The sequence below is a fragment of the Schistocerca gregaria genome, chromosome 3 (assembly GCF_023897955.1).
Source record: "Schistocerca gregaria isolate iqSchGreg1 chromosome 3, iqSchGreg1.2, whole genome shotgun sequence".
In the NCBI taxonomy this organism is placed as follows: Eukaryota; Metazoa; Arthropoda; class Insecta; order Orthoptera; family Acrididae; genus Schistocerca; species Schistocerca gregaria.
Genome location: NC_064922.1, coordinates 804,946,830 through 804,966,938, shown reverse-complemented (window position 1 = coordinate 804,966,938; position 20,109 = coordinate 804,946,830). Strand labels below are relative to the sequence as shown.

At 43.4% G+C, this 20,109-nt stretch overlaps 1 long non-coding RNA gene and 1 other non-coding gene across 2 annotated transcripts in view; both read right to left on the bottom strand.

The window, feature by feature from the left end:
• Positions 1-20,109, bottom strand: part of LOC126354369 (uncharacterized) — a 931,233-nt gene that overhangs the window by 747,470 nt on the left and 163,654 nt on the right. The gene's annotated exons all lie outside the window — the stretch shown is intronic.
• On the bottom strand, positions 8,841-8,915 carry Trnas-uga (transfer RNA serine (anticodon UGA)). Its single transcript has one exon. It is a non-coding gene; the product is annotated as a tRNA-Ser (tRNA).

Below are 20,109 nucleotides of genomic sequence, written 5' to 3'. Positions count from 1 at the left end.
GCGTGGTGGGGCCCGCTGCAGCGCCACTCCGGGCTTTGCTGCGGCGTTCTGCAGTACGGAGGAATACCGTGTGCATCATCGGGCGCTGAGTGCTGCGGCCGCTGTGGAAACAGCTGACGATACCTGCGGCGCTTCGCCTGGGACCAGGCACTGGCGCAACGGCAGGGGTTGTCTGTTGGCGGGCTGGTTCTGGATGAGGCCGTCAGCGGTACGGAGCACACTCAGCGACAACAACTTAACCACCCCAGCAGCCGCTGTGTCCAGTGGCTCACAGGACGCTGGAGGGCGCCACTCTGCGCTGGGGCACTAGCCGGCGTTGCGGGCCCGAGTGGCTGCTGTAGCCTGCAGATAGGAGAGTTCATTGGTGGCCGGCGAGCGAGGTCGAAGCAGGGAACGTCTGTAACGTGGTGGTGCTCCGCGTGGCCGGTCACCGAGCAGACACTCAGAGTCATAGTGGTCAATGCGGGACGCGAGCAACCTCTGCGATGACGTCGCCCACTTGGAGGGTGGGCGGTGTCTTTCCCCGGTGTGCGGAAGGCGGCAGTCACAGCCAGCGACGACGAACGACGGAGACTAGTTATTGCTGTAGTGTACAAAGCACCGAGTGTCGTGCTTTTTGACGCACATTTATCAAACGGCAGCTAACAGATGTTGCCATGCTATAGTTGTTCCGCAGCTTCTGAAAAAGCGGGTGAAGGTGACGAAGCAGAAGATATTCTGCAAGAATAATTTGCGCAAGTTCTCAAAAACCTACTAAACAGGGAAGTTGTGGATACTAGTTATGTACCTCTATAATTAATTCAGAATATTGACGGCAGGAGTATAATGATGCTGTTGAAACTGATGCCAAACAACTTCTATAAAAGCATCATGGTTCCCAGACCGAAGACGAGGCAGATACAAAATGTGAGTTGAAACTGATGCCAAACAACTTCTATAAAAGCATCATGGTTCCCAGACCTAAGACGAGGCAGATACAAAATGTGAATAATACTGCACTTTAAATCTAATACCACGTGCATAAATAATTAGCATAAGAATAATTCTGAGGAGAGTTGGAAAGGTTGAGGGTATGCTGACTGATGATCACTTCTGGTTCAGGAGGGGATTATGAATAGCAGTGGCAATACTGCCACTGAAGAGTCTGATCTGAAAGCAATAATAAGTGAAAAATAAATCAACGTATGGACCTGGAAAGTGGCATTTGATAATGTCATCTGGCAAGCGACGTTTAAAGTACTAAAGAAAGCTGTGCTAAAATACGAAGAGACCTTTTAACATTGCAGCGCGTCAGCAATCGTGAATAATTTAATGGTTATAAAGAATCCGCCTCGATTGTAAATAGAAACCTGATGTTGACCTATGTTTCGGCGCGGATAATCACGCCTTCTTCGGAACACACCAAAACTACAAACTGCCTAAAGAGGCATGGTCCAACATTAATACAGAACGCCCCATGTTGGACCATGCCTCTCTAGGCAGTTTGTAGTTTCCGGTTTCTATTTGCAATCGAGGCTGATTCTTTATAATCATTAAAATACGAAGACTTGCGAGTGATACTCAGCTGGCCGGCCGGAGTGGCCTAGAGGTTCTAGGCGCTTCAGTCTGGAACCGCGTGACCGCTACCGTCTCACGTTCGAATCCTGCCCCGGCCATGGATGTGTGTGATGTCCTTACGTTAGTTAGGTTTAAGTAGTTCTAAGTTCTAACTGACTGATGACCTCAGAAGTTAAGTCTCATAGTGCTTAGAGCCATTTCAACGATTTGATACTCAGCTTCTATAAGAACGAAGTGGCTGTGATTGGGAGCTTTCATAATGAACAAGAAACAAAAATTAGCAAAGATGAACACTATCTCCTCTTACATTCAGTGGTCACATCCAAGAAGCTACGGCCCATGTTCGAGAAGCAACTGCCGCGCAGGATTAGCCGAGCGGTCTAGGGCGCTGCAGTCCTGGACTGTGCGGCTGGTCCCGGCGGAGGTTCGAGTCCTCCCTCGGGCATGGGTATGTGTGTTTGTCCTTAGGAAAATTTAGGTTAAGTAGTGTCTAAGCTTAGGGACTGATGACCTTATCAGTTAAGTCCCATAAGATTTCACACATTCGAACATTTCTTGAGAAACAACTGAGGTTGCGATCAAAATTAATGGAGAGGAGATAGACGCGTTGTGATGGCTGTGGTCCCAGTGACCAAAGAAGGTATCGAGAAGGTCCTCGGCACTGGAAAGGAATTTCTACAACCAGTATGGTCTAAGAGTAAACAAGAGAAAGTCTAAAGCATTACTATGCAGCACTAAAGATGAAGATGAACCTGTAAGAATGAGGACTGGAAGAGAGGAATTAGAAGTGACAGACAAATTGACCTGTTTGGGAAGAAGGCTCAGGAGGAATGGCATAAGCCTGAAAGAAATTGTGAGCAGAATACCACAGGTCAAAGTTGTAACTTATCTGAAAAGAACTCACTCCTCAGTGGGAACCGCATCTGGAGGTGCTTCATTTGGAGTGTGAGTGTACATGGACACATGCGAAACTTGGACAATAGGAAAACAAGAGAGAATGTGGCTAGCAGCCCTGGAGATTTTGTGCAACGGAAGGATGTTGAAGATCCTCTGGAGAGATAGAGTTACCAATGCAGAGATGCTGAGAAGAATGTAGGAAAACAGATCTCTCTCTGTATGCACATCCAAAAACAAAGAGACAGATTTGTAGCACACATTACCAATGCAGAGATGCTGAGAAGAATGTAGGAAAACAGATCTCTCTCTGTATGCACATCCAAAAACAAAGAGGCAGATTTGTAGCACACATGTTAAGGTACAATAAAATCACTGTAACAATAGCAGAATGAGTCGCACAGGAACGAAATCGTCAGCGACGACCAAGGGTGTGCTGCTAATTGTCAGCGATATATGTGGAAATGAAAGGAAAGGCAGACAAAAGAATGGAATGGTATACTGCTGCAAATAAGCCTAGCGGTTGAAGAAGAATAAATAAACAGAAGTAAAACTTCAAACAGCCAAGATCGCTATCGTGCAGCCTGTATTGTGATGGCCGGTTTCCGCAAACTACGCTGCCATGCTGTACAATAGCGATCTTGGATGTTTGAAGTTGTACTTCTGTTTCTGTATTAGCACTTCATTACACGTTACGTATCAGACAGATACACAGCTGAGCGTGTCTGATGACAGATTTACCCACGCGAGGGCTACGTTGTCTTCCTGTCTCCCATTGCTCAAGCACGTGTTCCTCAACGGGTTAGTCGAGCGTTGTCGTGCGTTCCAAGTACGATAGGCGACTGATCTACTTTTGTCTATAGCAGATACGTCGCATGTTTTTAAGCAAGTGTTTTTAAATGTTTCATTTTTGATTTTACCCTTCAATTTTCTTTTTAGTATACGTTGTTATACCTCGTGATTGTAATTATAAGTAGTTTTGTGAAAATGCATTTGTGGACCTGATACGTACTCATCTATCTCTCTGATACAACACGTCTGTTTATGTTATTCCAAATGTTCTGAGTAATTTTATTTTGTCCAAGCTACTCGTACATAATTTTTTTTAACCTGTATTTTTCATTATCGGGTTTAAAATCGCGACAAAAACAGTACAGTACGATCTCGATAGCCCCATCGGCATCCGACAAATTCACCAACGTCTATTTGATGGCTTTAACCAGAGTTATGAATACGAAAGTATTCGTTCATTAGCTGATCCATAAGTCCCAGAAGACGAACTTTGACACTGATGCAGAAGAAGAGGTTCAAGGACGAGAAGAGAACTCTATCACCCCCTGAACAAAGTGATTCTATAGACCACCTGATTGTGAAGACGACGAGATCTGTCTCATAAAGCAAGCAAGAAAAACATTGGATTCAATTTTATGGAGAAAAACACCTTATCCACGTAAGAGGAGTGGCAAACGCAAGCTCATAAGACAACTCTCAGGCCCAATCGGGAAGATAACTCACAGACAATTTTCGAAAGCAGGCTCTGTTTATTTGAAGACAGCCTGTTTGAAATGATTACAATGTTCCCTAATCAATATATTGATAACATCCAACATAATTATTCACGTGACAGAGACGCTAAGGAGACCGAAAAAACCAAGATAAAAGCATTAATGGGCCTTCTCTATATTGCTGGAGCTTACAAGGCAGGGGAAATTGGACCTTTCAGGCTGGTGATGGATTCGGCATTGAGATATTCCGTCTCACAGTGGGCATCAATAGTTTTCGTTTCTTACTTCAATCTGAACTATGGACCTTGCCGTTGGTGGGGAGGCTTGCGTGCCTCAGCGATACGGATGGCCGTACCGTAGGTGCAACCACAACGGAGGGGTATCTGTTGAGAGGCCAGACAAACGTGTGGTTCCTGAAGAGGGGCAGCAGCCTTTTCAGTAGTTGCAGGGGCAACAGTCTGGATGACTGACTGATCAGGCCTTGCAACATTAACCAAAACGGCGTTGCTGTGCTGGTACTGCGAACGGCTGAAAGCAAGGGGAAACTACGGCCGTAATTTTTCCCGAGGACATGCAGCTTTACTGTATGATTAAATGATGATGGCATCCTCTTGGGTAAAATATTCCGGAGGTAAAATAGTCCCCCATTCGGATCTCCGGGCGGGGACTACTCAGGAGGATGTCGTTGTCAGGAGAAAGAAAACTGGAGTTCTACGGATCGGAGCGATGTCAGATCCCTTAATCGGGCAGGTAGGTTAGAAAATTTAAAAAGGGAAATGGATAGGTTAAAGTTAGATATAGTGGGAATTAGTGAAGTTCGGTGGTGGGAGGAACAAGACTTCTGGTCAGGTGATTACAGGGTTATAAACACAAAATCAAATAGGGGTAATGCAGGAGTAGGTTTAATAATGAATAGGAAAATAGGAATGCGGGTAAGCTACTACAAACAGCATGGTGAACGCATTATTGTGGCCAAGATAGACACAAAGCCAATGCCTACTACAGTAGTACAAGTTTATATGCCAACTAGCTCTGTAGATGACGAAGAAATTGAAGAAATGTACAATGAAATAAAAGAAATTATTCAGATAGTGAAGGGAGACGAAAATTTAATAGTAATGGGTGTCTGGAATTCGAGTGTAGGAAAAGGGAGAGAAGGAAACATAGTAGGTGAATATGGATTGGGGCTAAGAAATGAAAGAGGAAGCCGCCTAGTAGAATTTTGTACAGAGCACAACTTAGTCATAGGTAACACTTGGTTTAAGAATCATGAAAGAAGGTTGTATACGTGGAAGAACCCTGGAGATACTAAAAGGTATCAGATAGATTATATAATGGTAAGACAGAGATTTAGGAACCAGGTTTTAAGTTGTAAGACATTTCCAGGGGCAGATGTGGACTCTGACCACAATCTATTGGTTATGACCTGTAGATTAAAACTGAAGAAACTGCAAAAATGTGAGAAATTAAGGAGATGGGACCTGGATAAACTGAAAGAACCAGAGGTTGTACAGAGTTTCAGGGAGAGCATAAGGGAACAATTGACAGGAATAGGGGAAAGAAATACAGTAGAAGAAGAATGGGTAGCTCTGAGGGATGAAGTAGTGAAGGCAGCAGAGGATAAAGTAGGTAAAAAGACGAGGGCTGCTAGAAATCCTTGGGTAACAGAAGAAATATTGAATTTAATTGATGAAAGGAGAAAATATAAAAATGCAGTAAATGAAGCAGGCAAAAAGGAATACAAACGTCTCAAAAATGAGATCGACAGGAAGTGCAAAATGGCTAAACAGGGATGGCTAGAGGACAAATGTAAGGATGTAGAAGCTTATCTCACTAGGGGTAAGATAGATACTGCCTACAGGAAAATTAAAGAGACCTTTGGAGAGAAGAGAACCACGTGTATGAATATCAAGAGCTCAGATGGCAGCCCAGTTCTAAGCAAAGAAGGGAAGGCAGAAAGGTGGAAGGAGTATATAGAAGGTTTATACAAGGGTGATGTTCTTGAGGACAATATTATGGAAATGGAAGAGGATGTAGATGAAGACGAAATGGGAGATACGATACTGCGTGAAGAGTTTGACAGAGCACTGAAAGACCTGAGTCGAAACAAGGCCCCCGGAGTTGACAACATTCCATTAGAACTACTGACGGCCTTGGGACAACCAGTCCTGACAAAACTCTACCAGCTGATGAGCAAGATGTATGAGACAGGCGAAATACCCTCAGACTTCAAGAAGAATATAATAATTCCAATCCCAAAGAAAGCAGGTGCTGACAGATGTGAAAATTACCGAACTATCAGTTTAATAAGTCCCAGCTGCAAAATACTAACGCGAATTCTTTACAGACGAATGGAAAAACTGGTAGATGCGGACCTCGGGGAGGATCAGTTTGGATTCCGTCGAAATGTTGGAACACGTGAGGCAATACTGACCCTACGACTTATCTTAGAAGAAAGATTAAGAAAAGGCAAACCTACGTTTCTAGCATTTGTAGACTTAGAGAAAGCTTTTGACAATGTTGACTGGAACACTCTTTTTCAAATTCTAAAGGTGGCAGGGGTAAAATACAGGGAGCGAAAGGCTATTTACAATTTGTACAGAAACCAGATGGCAGTCATAAGAGTCGAGGGGCATGAAAGGGAAGCAGTGGTTGGGAAAGAAGTGAGACAGGGTTGTAGCCTCTCCCCGATGTTATTCAATCTGTATATTGAGCAAACAGTAAATGAAACAAAATAAAAATTTGGAGTAGGTATTAAAATTCATGGAGACGAAGTAAAAACTTTGAGGTTCGTCGATGACATTGTAATTCTGTCAGAGACGGCAAAGGACTTGGAAGAGCAGTTGAACGGAATGGACAGTGTCTTGAAAGGAGGATATAAGATGAACATCAACAAAAGCAAAACGAGGATAATGGAATGTAGTCCAATTAAATCGGGTGATGCTGAGGGAATTAGATTAGGAAATGAGACACTTAAAGTAGTAAAGGAGTTTTGCTATTTAGGAAGTAAAATAACTAATGATGGTCGAAGTAGAGAGGATATAAAATGTAGACTGGCAATGGCAAGGAAAGCGTTTCTGAAGAAGAGAAATTTGTTAACATCGAATATAGATTTAAGTGTCAGGAAGTCATTTCTGAAAATATTTGTTTGGAGTGTAGCCATGTATGGAAGTGAAACATGGACGATAACTAGTTTGGGCAAGAAGAGAATAGAAGCTTTCGAAATGTGGTGCTACAGAAGAATACTGAAGATAAGGTGGATAGATCACGTAACTAATGAGGAGGTATTGAATAGGATTGGGGAGAAGAGAAGTTTGTGGCACAACTTGACTAGAAGAAGGGATCGGTTGGTAGGACATGTTTTGAGGCATCAAGGGATCACAAATTTAACATTGGAGGGCAGTGTGGAGGGTAAAAATCGTAGAGGGAGACCGAGAGATGAGTACACTAAGCAGATTCAGAAGGATGTAGGTTGCAGTAGGTACTGGGAGATGAAGAAGCTTGCACAGGATAGAGTAGCATGGAGAGCTGCATCAAACCAGTCTCAGGACTGAAGACCACAACAACAACTTCAATCTTTAAGATTCGACGACAGGCAAACCAGAGAAGAGCGAAAAGCGCTCAATCACTTTGCCCCTGTCAGCGACATTTTGGAAAAGTTCTTCAATTACTGTAAAGTAAGTTATGAACTGTGAGAAGACGTCACCATCGATGAGAAATTGGAACCTTTTAGTGACAGATGAACCTTATGCAATATATACCTTCCAAGCCAGCTAAATATAGAGCTAAAATATTTGCTGCCGTCGATACAAGCGTGTCTTACACACACTACATGGATTTTATGCTGGAAAGCAACCTAATGGCCCTTTCCAAGTTATCGTTCCAAACCTGGTTGCCCTCCTTAGTAAATCAGTTCTTAATGTAACAGCTGACAACTGGTTCAGTGATGTTACTCTCCTTCACATATTTTCAACAAAATATGAAAATGCAACCTGCACTACGTGGAGACTCGAAAAAGAACAAATGGCAAACTCCGAAAGAAATGAAATATTTGAGAAACAGAGGCACAGAGAGGCATTGTCCAGCATTTTTGCGTTCGATAAAGAAGGCACTATGGTTTAGTACAAACCGCAACACAAAAATAATCAAAATAACGTGCTCTTCATTTCCAGTATGTATTTAAATAGAGCGGGTGCCTAAGGAAGTAGGGAGAAAAGAAAACCAGAAATGATTACATATTACAGTGAATGTAAAATGGTGTGGAGACGGTTGATAAAATGTGTTCTGCTTACAGTGTCCAAAGAGGCACTAAAAGATGGCCAATAATAGCGTTTTCCGCCATTCTAAAAGTAGCTGGTGTCAGCAGGCAAGTCATTTGCCTAGGGAACGGTAAAACGTGTCACCTCTCCAAGTATTCCTTCGCGAATTGGGAGGAGAGCTCATAAAGGATCACTGCTGAGGCGAACGCAGCTTCCACGCTTGCCAGCCACTATGGCAAGATCAAAAACCAAAAACCTCAGACAGCTGAACAAACATCTGATACTGAAGCCCGTAAATGAAAGCGCTGCCAACCCTGATGGGACGATGAAAATAAAACGACAAGACTCAACAAACATGCATGCAAAGATGGAACCAAGATTTATGCCTACAAAACAGCGACTATTTCTGGGTTGTTGGTTGTAAAATCGATCTTGGCAATGATGTAACTCATTCAGAGTGACAATTTGTAAAGGTAGGAGTTGTTAGGGGCATTTTATTGTTTGTTTCGTTTTTACTGGTACTAGTCAGGTTTAAGTCTTTTGACTGACGATCTATAAACAAGTTTATACAAAGTTTATTTAATAAATAACATTTTAATGGAACTTCCTGGCAGATTTAAACTGTGTGCCGGGCCGAGACTCGAACTCGGGACCTTTGCCATTCACGGGCAAGTGCTCTACCAACTGAGCTACCCAAGCACGACTCACGCCCTTTCTTCACAGCTTTACTTCTACCAGTAACTCGTCTCCTACCTTCTAAACTTTAGAGAAGCTCTCCTGCGAACCGGCAAAGGTCCCAAGTTCGAGTCTCGGCCCGGCACACAGTTTTAATCTGCCAGGAAATTTCATATCAGCGCACACTCCGCTGCAGAGTGAAAATCCCATTCTGGGAACATTCTTAATTTTATGTTGTATGCGTACTTTTTCACCTGGTAAATCCGAAACTTTACCTAAATGCGAATCTCACAGATACGAGACGTTTATCGGTGTCCGATCAGGTGATGCGTGCACAGGACTGTAAATCTAGGTCACCCACTAAGCTGACAGAATCAGACATATATATAAAAAAGAAGAAGATGACTATGTATGGTGGCGCGATGCTATAGCAGTTAGTCGGCGAGCGACCTTGGCCAGCGAGAAGCAAGCAGGCGGGTGGGGGCGGGTGGCAGACGGCCATCAAATATTAAAAGCTGGGGCCGCGCTGCGGCTGGGAGCAGGTGGCTGCAGCAGACGGGGCACTCCGCACTCCGCAGACGCCCTCCCGCCAGAGGCGGGAAACAAGGGCGCCGACGTCAGCAAAGTGAACTTCTTACGTTCACCATAACATACAGCTACCGGTGCCTATGCAGGCTGCCCATTTTCCCAGGATACGATGAGCCTGCAGAACCGTATATTTGCATCACTGCTGTGTGGATATAGAACTAGGGTGTCTGTCGGCAGCCCTTTCCGTTACCTTGCCCATCATCTAGCGCACATCAAAATCGGTCCTAGAGGCTCTCTGTTCCTGTCGTGCCATACCTCTCTTCCCCACTAATCGCCAGTTGTTCTGACACGGACCAGCTTACACACCAGAACGTGATATTGGGTGCGTGAAAGGGAAACAGTTGCTATAGAGAATCAATGTGGAATAAGCAACAAAATAGAAACATAATACTGAATTAGTGCCAAATTAAGCCTTTGACCTTGACCTTATGCTTTCCCATCTCCTTCTTCATGAGGTCCAACGAGTCACTATATATATATATATATATATATATATATATATATATATATATATATATATATATATGAAAACTTAATAAATCACGGGATAATGTAGATAGAGAGGTAAAAATTTACGCACATGCTTGGAATAACATGGGGTTTTATTAGAACCAGGCGCTCCACCCCATATTGCCAGACGCGTGAAAGATCTCTTGCGCTCGTCGTTTGGTGATGGTCGTGTACTCAGCCGCCACTTTCGTCATGCTTGGACTCCCAGGTCGCCAGACCTCAGTCCTTGCGATTATTGGCTTTGGCGTTACCAGAAGTCGCAAGTGTATCGTGATCGACCTACATCTCTAGGGATGCTGAAAGACAACATCCGACGCCAATGCCTCACCATAACTCCGGACATGCTTTACAGTGCTGTTCACGACATTATTCCTCGACTACAGCTATTATTGAGGACTGATGGTGGACATATTGAGCATTTCCTGTAAAGAACATCATCTTTGCTTTGTCTTACTTTGTTATGATGATTACTGCCGTTCTGATCATATGAAGCGCCATCTGTCGGACATTTTTTGAACGTTTGTATTTTTTTGGTTCTAATAAAACCCTATGTCATTCCAAGCATGTGTGTCAATATGTACCTCTCTATCTACATTATTCCATGATTTATTCAGTTTTCAAATTTATACTCTTTTTGATCACACGGTATATATAAAAGTTTTGCATCATCTCGGTTCCGAGAGTTCCGGAACAAGTACAGAAGATTGGAACAGAGATCAACATAAACATCATTTCCACCCTTTTTATGGCTAATGAAAACCACACACTGCATGTTGTACCACCATACAGCGAGACCTTCAGAGGTGATGGTCCAGAATGATGTACACACCGGTACCTCTAATACACAGTACGCCGTCCTCTTGCATGGAGTCATGCCTGTATTCGTCGTCACATACTATCCACAAGTTCATAACGGTACTGTTGGTCCAGATTGTTCCACTCCCCAACGGCTATCCCTCAGAGTGGTTGGTGGGCCACGTCGTCCATAAACATCCCTTTTCAATCTATCCCAGGCATGGTTGATAAGGTTCGTGTCTGGAGAACATGCTGGCTACTCTAATAGAGCGGTGTCGTTATCCTGAAGGAAGACATTCACAAGATGTGTATGATGGGGATGCGAATTGTCATCCATAAAGATGAATGTCTCGCCAATATGCTGCTGATACGGTTGCACTACCGGTAGGAGGATGGCATTCACGTATCTTACAGATGTTACGGCGGCTTCCGTGACCAACAGCGGCGTACGTCGGCCCCATATAGTGCCACCCCAAAGCAGCAGGGAACCTTCCTGCACTCGCTGGACAGAGTGTCTATGGCGTTTAGCCTGACAGGATTGCCTCAAAACACGTCTCCGACGATTGTTTGGTTGAAGGCATATGCGACACTCATGCGACCCCACATAATGCCACCCCAAAGCAAAAGGGAACCTTGCTGCACTCGCTGGACAGAGTGTATCTATGGCGTTCAGCCTGACTGGATTGCCTGGAAACACGTCTCCGACGATTGTCTGGTTGCAGGCAAATGTGGCACTCATCGGCGAAGAGAACGTGATGCCAATCCTGAGCGGTCCTTTCGGCATGTCGTTGGACCCATCTGTACCGCGCTACATGGTGTTATGGTTGCAAAGATGGATCTCGCCGTGGACGTCGGGAGTGACGTTGCGCATCATGCAGCCTACTGCGCACAGTTTGAGTCGTAGCACGATGTTCTGTGGCTGCACTAAAAGAGTTATTCAACATGGTGGCGTTGCTCTCAGGGTTCCTCCGAGTCATAACCCGTAGGTAGCGGTCATCCACTGCAGTAGTAGCCCTTGGATGGCCTGAGCGAGGCATGTAATCGACAGTTCCTGTCTCTCTGTATCTAATTCTACATGACTACTCTGCAATTCACATTTAATTGCTTGGCAGAGGGTTCATCGAACCACAATCATACTATCTCTCTACTATTCCACTCCCGAACAGCGAGCGGGAAAAACGAACACCTAAACCTTTCTGTTCGAGCTCTGATTTCTCTTATTTTATTTTGATGATCATTCCTACCTATGTAGGTTGGGCTCAACAAAATCTCTGATTTCTTAACATCTGTAGTTTGATTCAGTGTGGTTGGCTATTTGAGTACGAATACAATGCTGATACTGGACCAAATTTTACCATTTGACTTTGCCCTTTCACCTTTGACTTTGGATCTTGAATTTGGCATTGAAACAGACCTCCCCCAATCCATTTCGTCTTCTCCATGGCTTACGAATGGGGGCTGTGGAGGGGAGAGTGAAGAGGAGGGAAGGGGAAGTTTGGGCAGGTGAGGTGGAGGGGGTTAAAAAAAATGGCTCTGAGCACTATGGGACTTAACATCTATGGTTATCAGTCCCCTAGAACTTAGAACTACTTAAACCTAACTAACCGAAGGACATCACACAATACCCAGCCATCACGAGGCAGAGAAAATCCCTGACCCCGCCGGGAATTGAACCCGGGTGTCGGAAGCGAGAACGCTACCGAACGACCACGAGATGCGGGCGAGGAGGGGGCGGGGGGGGGGGGGTGGAAAGTGTGCGACACATCATATTTTCAACTTGCGTCATATTTTTCCCTTACGAAACTACGCTGACGGTACTAAATGTAATCCATTGATCATTTTGAAGTGCAAAACAGTACCAAAACCTTCTGAAATACCGCCAGGTGCTGCTGTTCACGTACAGGCAAGGGTAGGATGGACGTGGCTGGTATGAAACTATGGAGTAACAGAGTGTGGGAGAGATGGAAAGATATTTTATTGAAGAAGAGTTTTCTTCTTGCGCTGGATCAGTCTATAATCATTTCAAAAATTATGTGAAAGAGAAATTGAGTTAAAATATACAGAGCTTGCTGTTATTCTCACAGGACTTACTTCAAAACTGCAACCTCTTCATGCCTCGATAAACAAACCATTTCAAGTGTATATGAGAGAGCAATGGAACAAGTAGGTGTTGAATGAAGTGGACAAAACAGTCGTGGTGTACGGTGAGAGAAGACATAATTGTTAAATCCTTCAAGAATTGCAGCATATATATATATATATATATATATATATATATATATATAGAGAGAGAGAGAGAGAGAGAGAGAGAGAGAGAGAGAGGGGGGGGGGAGAACGATGACGACGAAGAAGAAGAAGAAAGTTCACGTGACGAGGCTCAAGGATTTTAAAGATCAGTTCGGTTTTATAAACTAAGAATTTTTAAAATCTGGCTTTGAAATCTAATAATAAAAATGGTAAAAATGTTATTTTTTTAAATGCTTACAGATTAAGAAACGTCTTATAGTCCGTAAAATACGGTACACTCCCTAGTAGAGTTTTTATAGACTGGTGACGTAATTTATATTATGATTTGATAAGAGGGAACTCTGGACACATCTGAATCGTTTACGTCTTTGTGAATTGTGGTTTTCGTAATATGTTACGTCACTGTTTTATGGTAAGTGTATATTCACGATTTTATCACCTGACGATTACGATTTTGCATTCTGCCTAATACGGTGTTGTAAATACCTTTATGTGAGAACGTGACATTCCATTACGTGTGTATGGTTAACATGTACATCAGTTACAGAAGTGTCACAGTTTAAGCCTGCAATGCTGCTTATGTATTATTTTATTTGATATATAGTAACCTGATGATGGTCAGACGACTGAAACTGGTTGTATAAATAAAGTATTTTACCAGTGGCTTAAGGTGGTAGCAACACATTTTTCAATCAATGATGGTTAGATACCGAAGAGCTAACAAATTGCGAAGATGTTGACTGTTAGGTTTTCTTCATCCATCGTTCAAGTGTTAGAAAATTTGTATGTCATTTAGCAAGGCAGTCAACGTGCCTGAGTGTGCCACATAAAAAGTAATATTTGTTAATACGAGAAGCGTTCAATACACAATTTTATTCTCCATCCATTTAGCTACAAAACCCTGTTTTTCAACATATCCTCCGTTCAATGTGACGGTCTGAAGTCACCGTACTGGAAGAACCTTTATGCCCGTATGGTTCCACTGTACTGGGCGAAGTCATAGTTGTCGTCCTGCGACATCAATAACCTCCCCAACATTCATGTACTGTTTCGGCGGAGTGCATGGGCCAAACAGATGGAAGTCGGAGGATGCGAGGTCCGGCCCACACATCTTTGAGAAGCCCAGTTGGTGGACAAATGTTTTGGCACCACCAACAGAGACGTGCACCTGTGCAGCGAGGAATTTCATTGTGATTCGTCGACCACGTCGAATGAGGGTGTCCACGTTCCAACATAGCAGGTGTCACATCTGTGTTCTGTCGGCTGGCACGCGGGAGATCGGACAGGTTTCTTGCAGTCATGACAGACACCCCGCCCAACAACTCATTGACAGGTCCCCGTAAACGTTCTGCAAGCGGCTTTGGATATCTGCGATGTTCTGGGTTTCCGCCAAAAGAAACTCAATGACAGCTCTCTGCTCCAAACGAACCTCCATTATACGAGGTGCATTCAAGTTCTAAGGCCTCCGATTTTTTTCTAATTAACCACTCACCCGAAATCGATGAAACTGGCACTACTTCTCCACATAATCGCTCTGCAGACGTACACATTTTTCACAACGCTGACGCCACGATTCCATGGCAGCGGCGAAGGCTTCTTTAGGAGTCTGTTTTGACCACTGGAAAATCGCGGAGGCAATAGCAGCACGGCTGGTGAATGTGCGGCCACGGAGAGTGTCTTTCATTGATGGAAAAAGCCAAAAGTCACTAGGAGCCAGGTCAGGTGAGTAGGGAGCATGAGGAATCACTTCAAAGTTGTTATAACGAAGAAACTGTTGCGTAACGTTAGCTCGATGTGCGGGTGCGTTGTCTTGGTTAAACAGCACACGCGCAGCCCTACCCGGACGCTTTTGTTGCAGAGAGGAAGGAATGTATTCTTCAAAACATTTTCGTAGGATGCACCTGTTACCGTAGCTCCCTTTGGAACGCAATGGGTAAGGATTACGCCCTCCCTATCCCAGAACATGGACACCATCATTTTTTCAGCACTGTCGGTTACCCGAAATTTTTTTGGTGGCGGTGAATCTGTGTGCTTCCATTGAGCTGACTGGCGCTTTGTTTCTGGATTGAAAAATGGCATCAACGTCTCATCCATTGTCACAACCGACGAAAAGAAAGTCCCATTCATGCTATCGTTGCGCGTCAACATTGCTTGGCAACATGCCACACGGGCAGCCATGTGGTCATCTGTCAGCATTCGTGGCACCCACCTGGATGACACTTTTCGCATTTTCAGGTCGTCATACAGGATTGTCTGCACAGAGGCGATCTGATCAACAGTCCCCCAAAACAATTCTCTCCACGTTCTCGATTATGTCGTCAGACGGGCTTGTGCGAGCCCGAGGTTGTTTCGATTTGTTGTCACACGATGTTCTGCCTTCATTAAACTGTCGCAGCCACGAACGCACTTTCGACACATCCATAACTCCATCACCACATGTCTCCTTCAACTGTCGATGAATTTCAATTGGTTTCACACCACGCAAATTCAGAAAAAGAATGATTGCACGCTGTTCAAGTATGGAAAACGTCGCCATTTTAATTATTTAAAACAGTTCTCATTCTCGCCGCTGGTGGTAAAATTCCATCTGCCGTACGGTGCTGCCATCTTTGGGACGTATTGACAATGAACGCGGCCTCATTTTAAAACAATGCGCATGTTTCTATCTCTTTCAAGTCCGGAGAAAAAAAATCGGAGGCCTTAGAACTTGAATGCACCTCGTAGAAGCCATTTTGAAGGCTACCTGTGGCGCCACCACCAACAGGAACTTCATGAAGCTACAGGGTCTGAAGCAGGTATATTTCACGATGTTCCGCAACAAATTTCCCAGTTTTTCAGTCAAGATTGGGCAATAAAAAATTGCGTTGCATTATTTATTGTACACTCCTTGTATGTTGTTAATTCCTTATCCGAAATCAACTACGAAACAGCAATTCATGAAAGTGGTTCACTCATGTTGTTTATAGTGTGTTGATTCCTGACGAAAATGGAATATGTTACATCTGAACAGCTTAACCGAACAGATACTCTAGTATTTACGTGACTTTGGGAAGTTTTGTCTGAAGTCTCATCCTAATGAGAGCTTAATTTCAGTTCAGAAGAAGGTCAGTCGTACTTGATGTTTGTTAAATATGTCTATGGTTAACGGAACTTTTAAGAGAGAGATTGCAACAAAACACCTCCAGGGGACGTGTGCCTGCATCTTGTCGCTAATTTTCGAACTTTTGATAAACACTGAATTAATGGTGCGAGGGACATGCGAGCGTCATACCAACAGATCGCTCAGGTAGTTGGTAGCAGTGGAATGAGAGGAAAAGGAATGCTGACAATAATGTGTTAAATAAGAGATAACACGGACCTTTTCAAGTGGACTACATCACGATACGATCGTAGAAACTGTTGGGGAAACAGACGAATGACAAAACGTGAAGCGACCAGCAGAAGCTACACGTCGAGTCTCTCCACAAACCGTCTTCACTAGATTATTGGAAGGTGGGCTGAAACATCGGATTACCATGCGTCATTTACCGCTGACAACATACCATTAGCAATATTCACTGAACTGACAAAAGTCATGGGATAGCAATAGGCACATATACAGCTGCGGAAGTATCACGCACACAAGGTATAAAAGGGCAGTGCACTGACGCAGCTGTCGTTTGTGTTCAGGTGATTCATGTGAGGTTTCCGACATGACTGTGCAGCATGACGGGAATTAACAGACTCTCAACGCAGAATGGTAGGTGCAGCTCCACAGTGTCAAGAGTGTTCCTAGAATACCAAATTTCGGGCAGTACCTCTCACTATGGACAACGCACTGACCAACGGCCTTCACTTAACGACCGAGAGCAGCGGCTTTTACGTAGAGCTGTCAGTTATTACATACAAGCAACACGCCTGAAATAATCGCATAGATCAATGTGGGACGGACAACGAATGCATCCATTAGGACCGTGCGGCAAAATTTGACGTTAATTGGCTATGGCAGCAGACGACCGACGCAAGTGCTTTCACTAAAAGAACGATATCGAGTGCAGCACATCAGCTGAGCTCGGGACCATATCGGTTGGACCCTAGACAAGTGCAAAACCATGGGCGGACCTGTCCCAGTCTCCTGGTAAGAGTTGATGGTGGTGTTCGGGTGTGGAGCAGACCTCACATAGCCGTTGCCCCAAGTTGTCAAGAATGCACTGTACAAACTGGTGGTAGCTCCGTAAACGGTGTGGGCTGTGTTTACATGGTATGGACTGGGTCCTCTGGTCTAACTAAATCGACCATTGACTGCAAATGGTTATCTACGGCTACATGGAGACCATTTGTACCCACTCACGAAAATTATATTCCCAAACAGCAATGGAATTTTGATGGATGACAATCCACCACGTCCCAGGCCACAATTGTTCGCGTATGGTTTGAAAAGAATTCTGGATAAATGTAGCCAATAATTGGGCACCCAGATCGCCCGACACGAATCCCATCGAATTTGTATGGAACGTAATGGAGAGGTCAGCTCGTGCACATAATCCTGCTCTGGCAACACTTTCACAGTTATTGACGGCTATAGAAGTAGCATGGTTCAATATTTCTGCAGGGGGCCTCCAATGACTTGTTCAGCCCATGCCACGTCGAGTTGCTGCACTGCTCTGGGCAAAAGGAGGCCCGAAGTATCCCATGACTTTCTTTACCTCAGTGTAGAGTGCATAGTGTACACCCATAGTCAAGTAGGACTGTGTGGGGCATTCTGTAATCTTCAGCGACGAGTCTCGTTCTCGGTTTTGGCGCTCATATCAACTTCAGCGTGTTCGTAGACAACCTAGTTAAGGGTGACAGGAAACAGCTTCTCTCGAGACCTATAAAGTTTGGGGAATTATTAGGTATTATGAGAGGACTGATTTCCTAACGGTTGGAGACTTAAAACTCGCCAGATTGTGGCAAGGATGCTGAACCCTGTTTCCAACCCTTCAAGACCAGGGTATCAAATGGAACATTCCAGTAGGATAATGCAACACAGCACATTGCAGTTCATACTTCAGATGTCTTGTGGAACTTACATGGTCTTCAATGGCCTGCCTGGTGTCCCAATTTGTCACCTATAGAGCATTTCTGGGATGCCTCTGGCCAGCTATGTTCATGAACTGACAAACCATGTGTTTCAGGCACGGCACGAAATTCCTCAAGATGACGTCCAGAAACTGTTTGCTTCGATGACACAACGAACATAAAAGTGAATTCTAGCCGGCAGCGGTCAAACTTCATATCTGGATTATGGCAGACATCACTTCTAAATAGTTTAAACGTTTAATAATTTAATACCCATCCTGCTATGAACATCTCCACAAATTTGATAAACATCGGGCTGGTGCTTTATGGTATAATGTGTTCCAGTTTAGATCGTGTATGATAACAAAAAAAGACGTATCGCCTGTCATTATTTTTACGATTAACTCTAATATTTTAAAATATGAATTTATATAAATTTAAATGATATATGACATGTACTGCTTCACTTAATAGTGATTTGGTGTTGAAATTCCAATGGCAGTGGTTGTACTGATTAGTACATATCGCACCTACTGCTAGAAGCTTATTTCATTTTATTCTTTCGGTGTAAGAACTTCGTGGATCCGTAAAAAATTCTGTGACCACTTCAACACATTAAGCTCGATATAATGAAGCACCCCGTGAGAGCCGTAACCAAATCTGAGGATTGTTTTAAGTGAGTCTGTGAGTAGTTTCATTATCTATTCGAAGAGAAATTGAAAGAAGAGGTCTCCTTCGGATCTGACAAAAGAAACATGGTTCAGTTCCAACTTTGAACCAAAAACGATTGTGTGTGAACTGGAGTCTCAGATTTCGTTCGAGAAGGTAGTTACTAAGATCCACGCTACATTTCTGTTGTAGCTGCCTTTCTGGGAAATCTCAAAAAGTTAAACAGTTTGATGAGCCTTAAATTTGCTTTTTGAACAGTCAGCTTGAAGTTTTCGCTGAAAATTTGAGTGATATCGATGAGAAACAAAGTGAGTCAGAGTGAAAGACGTTATCAGGGCAGTTGGAGGAACGGTGTGATGGAAGAGTACATTTGCTCAATACACCAAGTCGTACAATATGCAGTTCAAAGCAAAAAAGCTGTTTAGATGCTTCAAGGATAAGAGAGAAAAGAAATGAAATCCACTGATCACACAGTTCCTATGCAATATCTTTTCATGATTTTATTTCAATAAAACCTCTTCCAGTACCGCAAAATTTACTTTTCGCAAAAATTACTTTTCATTCCAATTACAAGTATTTTGTTAATTTTCCATATTGTTGCAACGTCGCATTGTGACAAAACCGTACGTCATAGGACAACACTTTCTTCATGTAAGGATTCATTACCGGTAAAACCATTAGATTAGAGTTTTATCCAACAAAAAGTAATCAAACAATATGTTTTTCATTGGCCAATGTATGTAGCTACCCATATTTCTAAACGTTCTTATATCTAATAAACAAAGGTTTTTCGGTGAAATAAAGTTTCTAACCATGAAAGAGGGTAACAGCTATTTATAAGCAGTCTGCCCGTAGTATAGGATGTTAAATGGAAAACAGGCTTAGAATCGAAATTCGTGATTATTGTAAAGTATTATCTTAATACACTAAAGGATGCGTAAATGCGCTCCTTAGAGAAATATTGTATGAAGTTTTCTGTTACAGCATTTTTTTATTATTATTTGTATGATGCTGAAATTGTGCCTTTGGTTTTGCTGTTAAACATGTCACATTTAGTGTTACTTCAGTCGACATTTCCTTTTGTTGAATAGATTTTAGCCGAAATGTCTTTACATTTGTGGTGACCTAGAAAATATTTGACATCCTGTGTTGTGTCTAATGAACTGGCGACAAAATAAAACTTCATGGATCCTGTTCAAATTATGCAATGCGACTAGTCTTACTTATGAGAGAGTAGTCCTGTAGCAACTCTCCGGAGCATAAAAGCTCTTCCAAACTGTTATTTGCAAATTCATTTAAATCAAACTCCCCACTTGCCACTTACGTTGTGGTTTCATTCACATAACCGGTCCAGGCTCAGTTACATTCTC